At 42.0% G+C, this 18,664-nt stretch overlaps 1 protein-coding gene across 1 annotated transcript in view; it reads left to right on the top strand.

The window, feature by feature from the left end:
- The window catches only part of BMPER (BMP binding endothelial regulator), a 280,540-nt gene that overhangs the window by 197,244 nt on the left and 64,632 nt on the right, over window positions 1-18,664 (top strand). The gene's annotated exons all lie outside the window — the stretch shown is intronic.

Below are 18,664 nucleotides of genomic sequence, written 5' to 3'. Positions count from 1 at the left end.
GGGGAACAGGCTCAGGGACAAAAAAGTCAGTTTTAACTGTGACAACTTCGGGGTGGTAATGGCCATTAATAATGTTTCTGCTTCTTCCCCGCCGGTGGTTAGCTTATTGCGTCATTGGACGTAAGGAAAATAGAGGATGCACTATGGTCAAACATATGTAAGGTGTCACGATGCGGGGTGTGGACCCACTGGGCCGTACCGCGTAGCGGGGTGGCAGCTGGCCAAACCGGAAAGTACACAGTTCAATGGTTCAGCGAGAGTACCTGAGGCAATCGTAGGCAGTGGCGAGGCGGACACGTCCAGAACCAGGCGGTGGGAAGTCGTTCGGTGAGGCGTTGCCGGGTAGCGTAGACTGTAGCACAGCACGGTAGGTAGCGCAGCACGGCAATAGCACTAGGTAGCACGGAAACAGGATACGGGATACGGAATACAGGAGCAAGGTACACTGGGAGGCTGGAAGACACTGGGAGACCATAAGCAAGACGAACAACGGGAAAACTAACAACGCTCTGACAAAGGGCAAGAGGGCAGAGCCCTTTTTATAGCCCAGGGCATCCTGGGCCAGATTGCAGTTTTTGCAAAACGCGCGCACTGGCCCTTTAAGGCCGTGCACGCGCGGGCGCGCGCACCCGCCGGAGACACTCGGAACCCGGAAGAGAGTGCCGGCGCCTGACTGGGGGACGACGCTGCAGGCAGGTAAGCTGTCCATAGCCACGGCCGTCGGGGTTAACGACCGATCGACGGGCCGTGGCCATAGACGTTACATAAGGTAGCTCCTTCTTTATCTATATTCCCTTCCCAAAGAGCCTCTCATCTTATCATAGTTCGTAGAGCTCATTATACGCCGACTAGGTTAAAAAAGATCTGGTATAGGGAGACGGATAGTTCTCCAAGATTTAAGGGCTTGCAGGGAGATATGATCCACTTATTGTGGAATTGTCCAAAGCTGAGAAGATATTGGAACAGGGTTATAGAAGTTTTGAATAGAATTTATAATGTTGAGATAGATTGCAGCCCAATTACATGTATACTTGGACGCAGTCTTGGGATTACTCTAAATAATTCCCCAAAAAGTTCTCTAGGGTGTAGTTTATATATTGCCAGAAAAATTATACTGAAACAACGGATCTCCAATAAGCCCCCGAGATGGAAGGAATGGAAGGTGGCGGTCCTGAGCTATATCCATCTTGAGGGTATTACATGTAAGAATATGAAGGCAGCCAGAAAGTTCTCTCAGTGATGGGGAAGGTGGTGTGGTGATGTGTCCACAGATATTAAAAAAAACTGTTTGGCTGAAGAGAAGAAAAGAAGTGAAGAAAAAAAAAAGAAAAGGACATTTGTAATAATTTTTTAGTTATTATTATTTGTTTGTTTTACTCTCCGTTAATATCCTTTGGGGAGTTGGGGGTGGGTGGGAGGTCAAGGTGATTTATTACGTGCATTGTGAAGTGAAGTAATTTTATAGACAAAAAGTATTGAAGGAATTTTGTATCAAAGACGTAAGAGGTCTGTTATTCTTTGCTTTATTCCCTTTTATTTTGTAACTGTTTTGCGTAAATGTATGTAATTTTATTTACATCATTTTTGTAACCTTTTTTGTAAGCCCTGTACTTTCGTATATTAAACCTTAATATTAATACGTTTGTTCCTTGCTGCTCTAAACCTACCCACAACCTCGAAGAGGAAAAGCTAACCTGATGAATGCTATTTAGATTCAGTGTGTGCCTGTGTGGAAGTATGCGTTACCAGGAGGAGGCTCTTGTCGGCCGAATACGGCAATTGGTGGCAACGTTTTGTGTGGATGTGTGAACTGGTTTTTGGGGTGCGCTCTAACTCATTGTTAGCCTGTTGTGATAGGTGTGTGTAATCGTGAGAGTGGACAAGCGGAGTTAGTGGCTTTATTGTTTTGACTGTGTCATGCGGCGGAATTGGGGTGGTGGTGCTCTAAGGTAACTCGCTTTGTGGCCTACCTCGCTGTTGGTTTTCAGCTAAGGGGACTAAGGGATGTCACAAAGGATTTCCTGGTGAACCGTCAGTGAAGGGCTTGCATCAAGGGTCTGTGGTATTGGATAGCAGGCGACTGGTGTCTTTTCAGATTTTGTGTCAATTGGGGTCGTTAGTGAGGATTGTTTGTTGTTCTCCTTATGAGTGTCGGTTGTTTAGATTGTCATTTTCCTTGGCTTTCTTTGGGGCTCTTAGGATTGGTGAGCAAGTGTCCTCGAGTACTTCTCGTCCAGACGGGCTCTGGAGGGTTGATGTTAGTTTGTATAAGAATAGGGTGGAGTTCGGCCTGTGTAGGTCAAAAACCAATCAGACTAGGTGGGGAAAGCATGAGGTTCTGTTTGTGGTCCCGGGGATGGAGGTTTGCCCGTTATGTTGCCTGTGGGATTTTGGTTTGCCTGTCACCAATTTGTTTTACCCTTTGCTTTGCCATGAAGATGGGTCCTTTCTCTAGAGGTATCAGTTCAGTGCAGTTTTGAAACGATGCCTTGATGTGGGTGGTACAATTTTTCATCACATTCTTTTCGAATCGGTGAGGCTACGGAGGCAGTTCGTTGGTGTTTGGATGCGGTGGTGTGCAACGCATCGGATTCTGGGAATCGACAAGGTTCCGCTCTTATGTTCGTCCTCATTTTCTGTGATGTTTTTTATTCTCTTGCTGTGTTTTATGTTAGGGGAAGGTGGATGCGTGGGGGTGTGGATTTTAAGTTGTGCTCCTTTGACTGATGGCTGAGTGCCCCCCATTCCCCTCTCTCTCCCTCTTTTTGCCTTCTAGGCTAAAATCTGTTGTTGATCTGGATCTTAGGGCAATCCTATGTTTATTGGGGTGCCCTACGGGATGTTTGACCGCCAATTAGGTATCCCCAGGAGCAGTGCGGTTCTCATTGACTCGGCTTCAGAGGTATGCTGTGGAGCCGGGTGTTGCCGGAGTTCCAGACTTACACCCAACTGGATCGTGCACCTGATGTGGTTGTTCTACATGTCAGGGGGTAACAATTTGAGTGTTTGACCATTCCGGGAGCTGGTCTGGGATGTGAAGCACGACTTGCTATGTTAGGCATCAGGATTTGGAAGCTGGTGTAGGATGTTTTTGAGAGATGATGGGGTTCATTTAAATGAGTGGGGATTGATCTTTGGTGCCTGTCACTTCAGAACGGGTTTGAGTGTGCTCTGAGTTTGTGGGGGAACTCGCAGTCTTGAGGGGGTCAAGGCCTGTTCACTGTGGCAGGGGTGAGTCCTTGAAGTTGGAGATAAAATACTAGTGGAAGGGGATGCATCCCCCAAAAATGTTTACAAATGGGTTTATATCTCTCTGGTTGGGATTTAGGGTCATGTCATATCTCTGTTTGGAGGCGGTATTGGCTTTATCATCAGTGCATCTTCAAGTGGTGATCGGTGCCTCCGAGCCGGGTTTACGGTTGGTGGTAAAAATTGGTTGGGGCAGATGGCTGCCAGACCAGATATTATGTAGCTTCTAGGACTTTCCCTGTTCTTGATGTAGTCTTGTGTTTCTGGCTACATGAGATATCGTTAGGTATGAAGGATGATATGACTCAGGGTCGGGTTATTGTTATTTATGGTTTAAATTTTATAAGAGAAAAAGTTAGATTTTATTTACTGTGTTTTTCTGTAATAAACGGCTACTGTGGCCATAAAAATTCATCCCTTCTGGTCTATGTCTTTATTTAAGGTTAACCAGGATACTTTAGATAAATAACGGGTTGAAAAGAATGGGGTAGTTAAGTAGTTGGGAGAAAGACATAACTGACTTGACTTACTCAAGTCAAGACATTGGGCACCCTTGACCCTGAATGAGGGGCATATGATTATATATTTTGATAGCGGGCCCTATCTTATCTCTCATACGCACCTGGCCATCTTTTTATAATTTATATACAATAAGTAAATAATCAATTTAATAAAAAGGGAGTCTGTCACCAGAATGTACGTAATAAACTAGTAACAGTGTATTGTAGAGGAGGCTAACTTGTTTCTAGCGTTTATTTTCATGTTCTACTTACTGACTCCTTTGTAGAGAAATCTACAGAATGAGGGTGTCCCTATTCTTTACTCGGCGCATGTGGAGTATGATCTTTCTACTCGATGTTCTAATCGGCACTACTGTGCATGCACAGCGTGCCTGCTCTTTATTCTGCGCATGCGCACTAGTGCCAATTAGAACGTTGAGCAGAAAGATCGTACTGCGCATGCGCCAAGTAAAGAGCAGGGACACGCGCACGCGTTACAACAGTACGGGGCCAGGCATGAACACGCCGATTACGCTGTTTGGCCCCTGTCAATCAATGTAAGAAGGGAGGGAGTGGGGTTCAATTGGGGAGCGACATAAGAGCATTTAGGTGCAACGGTGACGTTCTTATTACACCTAAATGCTCATTAGAATAAACTTAATAAAATAGATTTCTCTACAAAGGAGGCAGTAAGCAGAACATGAAAATAAATGTTAGAAACAGGTTAGTCTCCTCTACAATACCCTGGTACTAGTTTAATACTGACATTCTGGTGACAGACTACATTTAAATGTGTTAGCAAACTATCCTTTAAAATGTCCAGATTCTAACAATAAAAACTGCATGATAATATCTGATGAAATAATTAGGCCTTAGTGATCTGAATAATATGCATTAAGACTCTTCCTGAACCGATACATGAAATTATTTAAAACATGGTTTCAATTCCCTTATATGTAACATGGAAGAGACTGTTCTTTTAGATTATCTTCATGCAAGATCTGTCTGTAATGCTTTTATCAAGAGCAGTGCTTGCTGTTGGAAAGCTGCAGGGTCACGCATTAAAAGCAACAGATGGCATGGACATCCATTGATCTTTTTTTGGGGGGGTTTTCATATTGGGTTCCCTTGTCATGCTTTGTTTTATTTGAAGTGCTGCTGTTAGGAAATGTGGTTTCCTCACTGTAGACAGCTGATCAGAACGCTCCTACCTGTGAGATACCCTGCAAAAACACTGTCTGAGGTGGACCAGGACAAACCATTTAAACCCCAAGATTTTGGCATTCACCTGTATGGTTGGTATAAGAACTACAGACGTTGGTGCTCAAGCAATAATTTCAGTAGCATTCACATTTTTATCCCCTTAAGGACGCTGCTACGTATTTTGGGCCTTGAGGACACAGCGATTTTGTTTTTTTATTTATCACTGCTTTCCGAGACCAATACATTTTTAATGTATTGAAAAAAAATTATTACGTTTTATTTCAGGGGGGATAGAAAAAACAGCAATTCATTTATTTTATTTGGGAGGTTATGTTTTTACGGCATTCACTGTGAGGCATAAATTACATGTTGAAAAGCAAAAGGAAGACCCCTAGTGGCTGGCAGGGATGAATAAACAATGAGAAAAAAATGTGCCGAGGCACAGAGGTCCCAGTTTCCCAGCCACCATAGAAATGGTGTCAATGGTAGCAGTTAAAATATAACTTTTATTAATGGATCAAACAGACAGACAGCAACACAAAGTTAAAATTGTATCAAAAGACGGCTCATGTGTATCGTAAAGATCAATGTGCACGCACCCAGCACATCCAACACTGAGTTACGCTCCTTATTGGACGATGCTAAATCTAGGCAACTTATCACTCCGGACGAATTCAAATTCTTGTACAATTCCACTCCGACTATTTCAACTTTCTATGCACTCCCAAAGATTCATAAGGAGACTAGACCAGTTCCTGGGAGACCTATTGTCTCTGGAAATGACAATCTGACACAGGGCATTAGCACATATGTTGATGAAATGTTGGCACCTTTTGTTAAAGCTTTACCCTCTTTTTTGAGGGATACTAAGGACACCCTCACCAGAATCCAGGGGATCAATGTCACTGACACCACTTTTATTGCCACTGTGGATGTAGAATCACTCTACACTAATATTAAGCATGATTTGGGTCTACAGGCGGTACAGTATTTTTTGAACACCAAGGGTATACAATTTCAGGCACACAACACTTTGATACTTTCTCTTCTCAAATTCTTACTCACCCACAATTATTTTTTATTTGATGGCAAATTCTACCATCAGGTAAAAGGCACAGCTATGGGCACAGTTTGCGCACCCACATATGCAAATTTATTTCTAGGGTGGTGGGAAGACACTTTAATTTTTAACGAAGATTTACTTTTTTTCACATGTCACATACTATTCTGGGGGAGGTATATTGATGATATACTGATCTTCTGGGATGGTGACACTACACTTTTTCTTGATTTTATGGATATACTTAATCACAATGACATTGGCATGAAATTCACTCACCACATAAATAAAAACACCATTGATTTCCTTGATCTTCAGATCTCTCTGGATTCTGGTGGCGGTGTCCACACTAATGTATTTAGAAAAAAGACCGCTACCAATAGCTTTTTACAATATGGCAGCTTTCATCCACCAGCACTTAAGAGGGGAATACCCATTGGTCAGTACCTCAGGGCCAGAAGGAACTGTTCCGAGGAACACACTTTTAAATTAGAATGTGACACCCTCTTCCATAAATTTTTGGCAAGAGGTTACCCCAAAAAAACTCTACATCGAGCTTATGCGAGAGCTAAGGCCACCCCTAGAGAGGAACTGCTTTATGGCAGAACTAAAACAGAGGAAAGATCTGAAACCTCCAACATCAGGTGTATTGGTAATTTTGACACCTGTTCAACTCAGGTCTCTGAGATTTTGAAGAAGCATTGGGCCATTTTACGGTCTGATCCGGATTTAGCGGATGCTATTTCCGACATTCCGAATGTGACCTTCAGACGTGGAAGAAATCTTCGAGAATTCTTAACGCGGAGTCATTACTCCAGACCACTCATCCCTCGTGATACATGGCTTTCATCTCCCGCAGTGGGATCCTTCCCCTGTGGCAGATGTTCCTTCTGTATATACATGCCCAAGACCAAGTGTTTTACTAACCATCTAAACGGTTGTCAATTTACCATCAGACACTTTATCAATTGCCAAACCACCGACGTTGTATATGTTGCCAGATGCCCGTGCCCCAAATTGTATGTTGGCAAAACCACTCAGCAACTCAGGAGAAGGATCTCCAGACATGTCAGCAGTGTTAATATGAAAGAGGATACCTCCATTTCGAGACATGTGAGATCTGTTCATGGGGGCGACTCTAAGGTCCTTCAATTTTGGGGCATTACGCAATTAAAACTTGGCCCTAGGGCTGGCAACCTAGACAAGAGACTATTACAGGAGGAGGCTCGATGGATACATAGGCTCGGCTCTCTGAGCCCCAATGGCCTTAATGAGGGTTTTACCTTTATGGCCTTCCTGTAGAGAATATTAAACTATCTTTTTCCCTCGTAGTAAACCTTTTTTGCTGTATATACCACTCTTGCTGAATATCACTCTTTCTTTTGTGTGATACTTCTGTCGATCTGACAGTTTATGAGACACACTGATTACTACTCATATAGTCCTGATGCATATCTAGTTTCACTACATTAATGTTCGGTAGATATTACTATTGATTGTTGTCATTGTCATAACAGACAACTCCATTTGCTCCTTGCTCTTCCCTACTATCTGGTTATACCTATTAGACCCTTTTGGGAATATTTCTTATTATGCACCTGTGTACATTTATCTTATGTGTGACACTCGTGATTATATCTGAGCTCTCTCTGCGGATATTGTGACGTTCGTATTGTAATTGATGCGTAATTTATACGCTATTTTTTGTGTGACATTTATTGCCACCACTTATTGGGGATCCCGGCGTTATCTACTCGTTTGATTCGTTTGCCTCATTTGAGTGCCGTTCTGAACTCTTTATTGGCTGCCCGTTCTGTCACTCTTCCTGCATATAGAGCTCCTCGGATAACAATTACCCGTTTCGGCTGCTGTGCGCATGCGCGCAGCTCCCGTTATGATTTGACACATTGTCACGGTGTTCTATTGGCTCCCAGCCTTGTCACTCTCCTCGGCATGGGGGCTCGTAATTTATGACTGCCTGATTGGCAGATAGTAGAGCCGTTGCCACACACGTCACACATACGTCAGGCATACAAGTTTATATAAGGAGCAGGATTCCACACGCGCGCTCATTAGCCCCGTGTTATCCCCTGAGGACGTTACTTCTGTAACGAAACATGTCGGGGGGGCTATCGCCATCTTAATAATCACTGACGGCTTAGTCACTTTCTCTAATTGTGTGGGACTGATCCTACGAACGGCAGTCTGCAGCTGCCGAATCAGTCTCTCTCATTGCATCCAGCGATGTGCTGGGTGCGTGCACATTGATCTTTACGATACACATGAGCCGTCTTTTGATACAATTTTAACTTTGTGTTGCTGTCTGTCTGTTTGATCCATTAATAAAAGTTATATTTTAACTGCTACCATTGACACCATTTCTATGGTGGCTGGGAAACTGGGACCTCTGTGCCTCGGCACATTTTTTTCTCATAAATTACATGTTGACTCTATTCTGAAGGTCAGTACGATTACCACGATACAAAATGTATGGTAGTTTTTTTTTATGTGTTACTACTTTTGCACAATAAAAACACTTTTTTTAAAAAAATAATTACATTTTGTGTTGCGATTATTTCTTTTATTATTTCACTGATAGAGCTTTATGAGGGCTTGTTTTTTTGCGGGACTAGTTGAAGTTTTCATTGGTAGCATTTTGGGGTACATTGGAGCTTCCTCTGTCTGACCACTTAAAGCTGCAGTTTCTATTGACCATAGAATCTGTGGAGTTACAGCTGACACCCGCTGCGGATGGTGCACGCAGGCATTTAAAGTACTTGGCTCTAACTACATAGTGCCAGTGCCATAAATGTATACCAGATGTTGCCAAGGTGTTAAACTCGAAACTCTCGAGGCTTACCTTTTCTAGGGCTTATTTGCCTCAGTATACTGTATCTGTGGCAATAACCTGATGTTCATCTTTTTCGCATTGGTGGTCTAGTAGTCTGTAATTTATAATAATTTTATCTTTGCTGTAATGGATATCAGCTCTCCAAGCACTGACTTCCTAGTGAGCCTATAATAGACTTGTGTTTGTATACAGCAGCTAATCTGAAGAGGCAGGACTGCAACGTGGAGCGAGAGTGCAGCAACCTGAAGCAATGATGAGACAGGAGGTGGATTTCAGACTCAGACTCCCTGTAAGCACTGTAGTTAAGCTGTAGTCACAGATTACAGGTCTACCCTAATTGTGCTGAGCAAAAAAGTAGCCAATAAGGAAAATAAATAGCAGGTAAGAATCAGTTATAGGTACTGACTTGCAGGGGCGTATTAAGGGTACCATGGGTCCCAGGCAGTTCACAAAGTGTGGGCCCCCCGAACACTGAAAACACTGTTCCATATATTTGCGGATATCTGTTTAGGTGGCCACAGATCATGGCACGGTTTTGAATTCGCTGTAAAAGCAGAATGAGCCATACAGAAAAGAAAAAGCAGAATACTTTGAGACTCTAAAGAGGTCAGAAGCATTAAATTGTTTGTGGATTCCAGAAAAAAAAATCTGCTGTGTGTGAATGTCACCTTGAAGTACTAGTCTCTGTTGTTTAAATCTACATTTACCTTAAGATAAGGTAAATATATACAGCACCAGAAGCAGGCTCCTTAAATATATACAACACCAAAGCCAAACTCCGTACATGTATACAACACCAGAACAAAGCTCAGTATATACAAACAGCTCCAGAACCAAGTTCAGTACAAATATACAGTACCAGAACAAAGCTCAGTACATAAATACAACACCAGTACATACAAACAGCTCCAGAGCCAAGTTCAGTACATATACACAGCACAAGAACCAAGCTCAGTACATAAATACAATAACAGAACCAAGCTTAGTACATATAGACAAAACCAGAACCAATCTCAGTATATAAATACAACACCAGAGCCAAGCTCAGTACATATATACAACACCACAACCAAGCTCAGTATATACAAACAGGTTCAGAACCAAGTTCAGTACATATATACAGCACCAGAACCAAGCTCAGTACATAAATACAATACCAGAACCAAGCTTAGTACATATATACAGAACCAGAACCAATCTCAGTATATAAATACAACACCAGAGCCAAGCTCAGTACATATATACAACACCACAACCAAGCTCAGTATATACAAACAGGTTCAGAACCAAGTTCAGTACATATATACAGCACCAGAACCAAGCTCAGTACATAAATACAATACCAGAACCAAGCTTAGTACATATATACAGAACCAAGCTCAGTACAGATATACAACACCAGAACCAAGCTTAGTTGATATGTACAGTACCAGAACAAAGCTCAGTACGTAAATACAACACCAGAATAAAGCTCAGTACATATATACAACACCAGAACAAAGCTTAGTATACAAATACAATACCAGAACAAAACTTAGTACACACAATGGTGGATCATCATTACGGCGTTTTGGGTGGTCGCCCGGGGCCCAATGGCTGCACAAAATACAATGCAGTTTTGTTGTTTGTTTTCCGCGATTTTGCCGCCACAAAACTGCACTGTGTATGTCCTGCAAAAGGACCTGCAGACATAAGGTCACATGACCTTACGTCTGCAGTTCTTGTTACTGTTTAGAAACCTGGTGGTCACATGACTGCCAGGTACTAGAACAGCAGCAAGACTCCAGAGAGAAGACTGTGAGGTGAGCTGCTAGGTATGTATAAAGGAATGAATTTGTTTAAGGGGGTCTGTATTTAGGGTGTCTGTTCTGGAGTCTGCATTTAGGGGGTCTGCTCTGGGGTCTGTATTTAGGGGGTCTGGTTTGGGGTCTGTATTTAAGAGGTCTGGTCTGGGATCTGTATTTATGGGGTCTGTTGGTCTGTATTAGTTTAAGGGGTCTGTATTTAGGGGGTCTGATCTGGGGTCTGTATTTGAGGGGTCTGTATTCAGGGGGTCTGTATTAGTTTAAGGGGTCTGTATTTAGGGGGTTTGGTCCGGGGTCTGTATTAGTTTAAGGGGTTTGGGGTCTGTATTTAGGGAGTCTAGTCTGGGGTCTGTATTGGTTTAAAGGGTTCTGCGTCTGTTTTTAGGGGTCTGGTCTGGGATCTGTATTAGTTTATGGGGTATGTATTTAGGAGGCCTGGTCTGGGGTCTGTATTCGTTTATGGGATCTGTATTTAGGGGGCCTGGTCTGGGGTCTGTATTAGTTTAGGGGACTTTAGGGGTCTGTATTTAGGTTGTCTGGGCTCTGTATTAGTTTAGGGGGTCTGATCTGGGGTCTGTATTAGTTTCGGGAGTCAGGTCTGGGGTCATTATTAGTTTAGGGGGTCAGGTCTGGGGTCTGTATTTAGTGGTCTGGTCTGAGGTGTGTAGTTAGGGTGTCTGTTCTGGGGTCTGTATTTATTTATAGTGCTTGTTCTGGGGTCTGTATTTATTTAGGGCGGTCTGGTCTGGGGACTGCAATAGTTTAGAAGGTCTGGGGTTTCTGTGTATTCCAGGATCTGGTCTGGGGTTCGAATTTATTAGTCTGAGTAAAAGGGGTTGCACGGGCAAATCGATAGGTCATCAGTATGAAAAAACGGTCTGTGCCCGGACAACACTTTAATGTATGGGCCTGGGCCTTGGTGTCTGAATTTTTGTGTTTCTATAGAGGCTGGAAAAGGCTGCGGAAGCGAGGGGCAAAGAGGTTTCATCAGGAGAAGTCGCCATAACGGTCTGTGTCAGATAGAGAAGAAAAGAAAAGCGAACGACTCCCATCAGAGAAGACATCACTTGTGAGTCACTGGATCTATAGGGGATCTTTGCCCTCTCCTGACATGTCTGTTGTAGGAAATCCTTGTATTCCACATAAAGTCTTTGTGTGCCCAGGACTAATGGACAAATGTGTGTAACCATTCCTATTGTCAAGAGAATGTGTCCCTACACAGTGTGATATTGTCAGCGATGGTTGGAAACTGTCAGTATGTAGGGACACAACCCTTTAAACAAGAGAAATTGTAACACCTATTTGTCAATGCTTGCACAGAAACGTGGTGTTCAGTATGGACATGACACGGCTGGGCGGTAGTGGGGAAGGGGGTCCAAAGCTTCTGAAACAGCCCAGGGCCTATGGTCTACTTAATCTGCCGCTGAGTACATTTATACAACACCAGAGTAAAGCTCAGTACATGTATACAACACCAGAACAAAGCTCAGCACATACAAACAGCTCCAGAACCAAGCTCAGTACATACAAACAGCTCCAGAACGAAGTTCAGTATATACAAACAGCTTCAGAGCCAAGTTCAGTACGTATATACAGCCCCGGAACCAAGCTCAGTACATAAATACAATACCAGAACCAAGCTTAGTACATATATACAGAACCAAGCTTAGTACATAAATACAACACCAGAGCAAAGCTCAGTATATATATACAACACCAGAACAAAGCTCATTATATACAAACAGGTCCAGAACAAAGTTCAGTACATATATACAGTACAATAACCAAGCTCATTACATAAATGCAACACCAGAACCAAGCTCAGTACATACAAACAGCTCCAGAACCAAGTTTAATACACATACACAATACCAGAACAAAGCCCAGTACATACATACAGCACCAGAACAAAGCTTAATATATATACATATATATATATATATATATATATATATATATATATATATATATATATATATATATATATATATATATATACAGTGAAGGAAATAAGTGTTTGATCCCTTGCTGATTTTGCAAGTTTTCCCACTGTCAAAGACATGAACAGTCTAGAATTTTTAGGCTGGGTTAATTTTACCAGTGAGAGATAGATTATATTAAAAAAAAAAACAGAAAATCACATTGTCAAAATTATATATATTTATTTGCATTGTGCACAGAGAAATAAGTATTTGATCACTTTGGCAAACAAGACTTAATACTTGGTGGCAAAACCCTTGTTGGCAAGCACAGCAGTAAGACGATTTTTTTAGTTGATGATGAGGTTTGCACACATGTTAGATGGAATTTTGGCCCACTCCTCTTTGCAGATCATCTATAAATCATTAAGATTTCGAGGCTGTCGCTTGGCAACTCGGATCTTCAGCTCCCTCCATAAGTTTTAGATGGGATTAAGGTCTGTAGACTGGCTAGGCCACTCCATGACCTTAATGTTCTTCTTTTTGAGCCACTCCTTTGTTGCCTTGGCTGTATGTTTCGGGTCATTGTCGTGCTGGAAGACCCAGCCACGAGCCATTTTTAATGTCCTGGTGGAGGGAAGGAGGCTGTCACTCAGGATTTGATGGTACATGGCTCCATCCATTCTCCCATTGATGCGGTGAAGTAGTCCTGTGCCCTTAGCAGAGAAACACCCCCAAAACATAATGTTTCTACCTCCATGCTTGACAGTGGGGACGGTGTTCTTTGGGTCATAGGCAGCATTTCTCTTCCTCCAAACACGGCGAGTTGAGTTAATACCAAAGAGCTCAATTTTAGTCTCATCTGACCACAGCACCTTCTCCCAATCACTCTCAGAATCATCCAGATGTTCATTTGCAAACTTCAGACGGGCCTGTACATGTGCCTTCTTGAGCAGGGGGACCTTGCGGGCACTGCAGGATTTTAATCCAAAAGAGACTACCAAGAAAGAATGATCGACTAAGGCACATGAGAATACAAAAAATATACAAATTTTATTAAATAAAGACATTGAACAAGTTAAAAATGGAAAGGAGGATAAGTCACACAATAAAAAAGACGTCAAATCAATCATGAACCAGGTATGGTTGTTTTCTCAGCGTATTATAGGTGAGCGTAATAATGCAGCAGCAAAAAAGATAAATGGAGTCAAGCCAGACTGTAGAAAAGAGGTCAAACTAAACTATAATGGATGTATGGCTGTATCTAGTAAAATGGTGGCGGTTCCTAAGTAGGAACATGATATACACCGCAACCAATTTACAGAAAATGTGAAAGAATATAAAGAGCCAATTTCAAATGCAGTTAGAGAATGACAAGGTTCAATGCAGGCTGCTACAAAGAGACAGAGATTTGTTTGGACATACCAGTGGACATTGTAAATGTAGATGAGACGTCTGCACCCGACGCGCGTTTCGGCACCTGCCTTCGTCCGGGATTTTAATACATTACGACGTAATGTGTTACCAATGGTTTTCTTGGTGACTGTGGTCCCAGCTGCCTTGAGATCATTAACAAGTTCCCCCCGTGTAGTTTTCGGCTGAGCTCTCACCTTCCTCAGGATCAAGGATACCCCTCGAGGTGAGATTTTGCATGGAGCCCCAGATCGATGTCGATTAACAGTCATTTTGTATGTCTTCAATTTTCTTACTATTGCACCAACAGTTGTCTCCTTCTCACCCAGCGTCTTACTTATGGTTTTGTAGCCCATTCCAGCCTTGTGCAGGTCTATGATCTTGTCCCTGACATCCTTAGAAAGCTCTTTGGTCTTGCCCATGTTGTAGAGGTTAGAGTCAGACTGATTAACTGAGTTTGTGGACAGGAGTCTTTTATACAGGTGACCATTTAAGACAGCTGTCTTTAATGCAGGCACCAAGTTGATTTGGAGCGTGTAATTGGTCTGGAGGAGGCTGAACTCTTAATGGTTGGTAGGGGATCAAATACTTATTTCTCTGTGCACAATGCAAATAAATATATATAATTTTGACTATGTGATTCTCTATTATTTTTTTAATATAATCTATCTCTCACTGGTAAAATTAACATAGCCTAAAAATTCTAGACTGTTCATGACTTTGACAGTGGGCAAACTTACAAAATCAGCAAGGGGTCAAATACTTATTGCCTTCACTGTGTATATATATATATATATATATATATATGTATATGTACAACAATACCAGAACCAAGCTTAGTACATATATACAATACCAGCACACATACAGCTCAGTACAGAGATCATTTGCAAATTTAATTTAACCCCTGCCATATAAGTTTGTACTGTACGACATAAAATGACAGCTCCCAGTATGGCCTGAACAATGGTCAGGCTATGCTGAGAGTTGCTGTTTCACCAAAAAGAATGCTACCATCTGTCATCTCGCTGCAGATCATACAGTGACAACAGTGTTGGTCAGCCAGAGGGAGAATAAACATTTAAAAATTAGTGTCTCACATTTGACGTCTTCTCAGATTCTTTTTTGTTCTTTTTCTCTGTTCATTTCTCTTTTCTTCTCCCGGCCACGACCCAAGTCTCTGTCTTCTCACTTTTCCAACATATACACACCTATAAACAATGATAAAATTCTCATGGAACCACAGTCTATGTGCCTGAATATAATAGTATCATACACTGTGCCCCTGAATATAATAGAACTATACACTGTGCACAGGGCCAATTCTAGCTTTTCTGCTGCCTGAGGCAAAAATTTAAATGGCGCTTCCAGATTTGTAATGACATCCTCTCGGCTTTTCTACATCACTACCAGCCTCCTCCAACTCTTGCCGATGCGTCGTTGTCTTGTACTCCCCTGATATGCATGGTGCAGCGATGAAGCCGGGCAGAGTACACCTCGCTGCATGGTGCGTGCCCAAGTAGGACACGGCAATGGCGCATCTGAGAAAGTTGGAGGAGGCTGCTTGTAATGTATAATAGCCAGGGGGATGGCAATCAAGCATGGAAAGGTGCGTTTGGAGGCAGGACTATGAGACTCTTCAGGGTAGCGGCACCACCCCATGACCCTTTAATGAGCAATTAGCATATAGTGTACACCGTTTTAAAAGTTGATTTTATAGATTTTGGTGCATCTGAAAAAAAAATACAGGGGAAGGTTTGGAAATATTTTCAGGTCATGTATTACTGCATGGTGGCAGTTCAAGGAGTTAAAACTACCTGACAGGTTCCTATTAAATATACAATGAATTGAAAACAATTTAATCTGCCCTGCAATTTTGTTATTATAAATATATTCTATATAATTACAGCTTCAGTACCAAGCTCATACATATATACAGTACCAGAACAAAGCTCAGTACATATATACAGCACCAGAACAAAGCTCAGTACATAAATACACTAGAACCAAGCTCAGTAAATATATACAGCACCAGAACCAAGCTCAGTACATATATACAGCACCAAAACCAAGCTCAGTACATAAATACAGCAAAAGCACAAATATAGCTCACTTATTGCAACCCCTGCCATATAGGTTTGTATGGCGTAAAACTGCAGCTCCTAGCATGGCCCAAACAATGGTAAGGATATGCTGAGAATTGCTGTTTCCCAAAAACAAAAATCATACCACCCATCATCTCGCTGCAGATCATACAGTGAGTACAGTAGTGATTAGTGGCGGAATAAACATTTACATTAAGTGACTCACAGATGACATCTCAGATTCTAGTTGTTCTTTTTTTCTTCATCATCCGGTTCAGACCACTATGATGACTTCTTCTGGCCGCAGCCCATTTCTTCAGTTTGCCGCTCAGATGTCTTAAGCTTCTCACTTTTCAAACATTTCTGCACCTATAAACAAAGATAAAATTCTCATGGTGCCACACACTACGCCCTTAAATATAATAGCGCCATACACTGCACCTAATTATAATAGCACCATACACTGTGTACCTGATTATAATAGCACCATACACTGTGCCCCCCACACACACAGTGACCCCTGTAGATAGTGCCCCACATATACCCCCACTTTATATCGGAAGCGGATACAATTGGGTGCAGGTTCCCGCTTCAGCTCCGGTTCCCCAAACAGGATGTCATTTTAACAACAGCAGCGGGGCAAACTGGGCCCCCTTTCAGCCTCGGCCCTGGTCACTTGCCCAGATTGCCATAGTTATTATCCGCCCCTGCTGACTTACATATCATTTTTATACCTATTCAGACAAGTCCTATCACCTTGTCTTAACTTTGATTTCTTAGAACAAAACAAGTACATTGGATAAGACATAATGGTTTGGTTTTTAAAAAAAATCAATTCTTTTATATACATTTCTCTATTCTTTTCATGCATTTCTATTGTCCATATTAATGCATAACACAGGATTCCCATAACAACAATCAGGTTTCAGCTTTCATTCTCCAGAGTGTCTCTGACAAATAAGAGCTGGAATGTGATTGGTTGCTATGGACAACTGCTCTTCCTTTCCTTACAGTTGTTTTGATAAATCTAGTCAAATATGTTTTAGTTTATTCACCATTTAAATAAAATTTCCTGTAATGAATTTGAAAGCATTGCAAGCACTCAGGAGTCATATTATCTGTGCTAAGGATTTAAGGGTTCGCTCACATATTTTTATGACTTGACCTGCAGTGTGGATACAAACTGTTTAACTGGTATAGCGTTAAAATGGTATAACAGATGTCAGTGAAAATGGGGTCTGTAATGAACACAAAGGAACCTTTTGAGCTTTTCCAATAAAATATACAGATCCCCCTGAACTTTCTACTAGATATTCTGTCCATGTCTGGGTCAGGCTTATAGACAGCATTTATACATTGGCAAGGCTTTAACCACTCTGGAGCAGCCTCTTGTGTGTTATATGGAGAATATAATTGTAAAATCACGCTAAGAAGGTGCAATATTCAATTATTAGAACTTTTCCATATTAAATGGGGAACAGAGAGAAACTGAACAGACTCGGACAGTTTTTTTAGTGTAGGAAAATATTTCAATATTTATGTCATATAGCTAACATTTAACATTTTGTAAATTGTTGTGACATTTTTATAATACATGACTGCAGTGTTATCAGGTATGTTCCTCATTTGTTTTCTGCAAAATGAACACTAAGGTTTTACTATACATAATTTATGTTATTTCCAAAGGTTAGCGTAATATATAATATACATTACTATTCCAATAAGCACACAAATGACTAGAGTTGAGCTGTATAACAGTATTTGTGTGTGTAGTAAGCCTATATTTATACATTAAAGACTTCTAATTATGGGTCTAATTAAAGACAATGCTTATATGTGTCATTTAGGGCATGACCACACGTGGCGGATTTCCTCCGCAACTGTCCGCATCAATGCCGCACAGAATCTGCGTTGCAGATTCTGCTGCGGATCTGCACAAAATGTGCAGAAAATTGATGCGGACTAGCTGCTGCGGACTGCGGGAAAAGTGCTTCCCTTCTCCCTATCAGTGCAGGATAGAGAGAAGGGACAGCACTTTCCCTAGTGCAAGTAAACGAATTTCATACTTACCGGCCGTTGTCTTGGTGACGCGTCCCTCTTTCGGCATCCAGCCCGACCTCCCTGGATGACGCGCCAGTCCATGTGACCGCTGCAGCCTGTGCTTGGCCTGTGATTGGCTGCAGCCGTCACTTAGACTGAAACGTCATCCTGGGAGGCCGGACTGGAGACAGAAGCAGGGAGTTCTCGGTAAGTATGAACTTCTATTTTTTTGACAGGTTGCTCTATATTGTGATCGGTAGTCACTGTCCCGGGTACAGAAAGTTACTGCCGATCGCTTAACTCTGTCAGCACCCTGGACAGTGACTATTTACAGACGTCTCCTAGCAACGCTCCCGTCATTACGGGAGCCCCATTGACTTCCTCAGTCTGGCTGTAGACCTAGAAATACATAGGTCCAGCCAGAATGAAGAAATGTCAAGTTAAAAAAGCAAGACACATCCGCAGCACACATAACATGTGCATGACAGCTGCGGACTTCATTGCGGAAATTAGAATCTCCATTGAAGTCAATGGAGAAAT

Source organism: Rhinoderma darwinii, chromosome 5, assembly GCF_050947455.1.
Source record: "Rhinoderma darwinii isolate aRhiDar2 chromosome 5, aRhiDar2.hap1, whole genome shotgun sequence".
In the NCBI taxonomy this organism is placed as follows: domain Eukaryota; kingdom Metazoa; phylum Chordata; class Amphibia; order Anura; family Rhinodermatidae; genus Rhinoderma; species Rhinoderma darwinii.
Note: the sequence above shows the minus strand (reverse complement) of the source record. Positions and strands in the feature narration are given on the sequence as shown.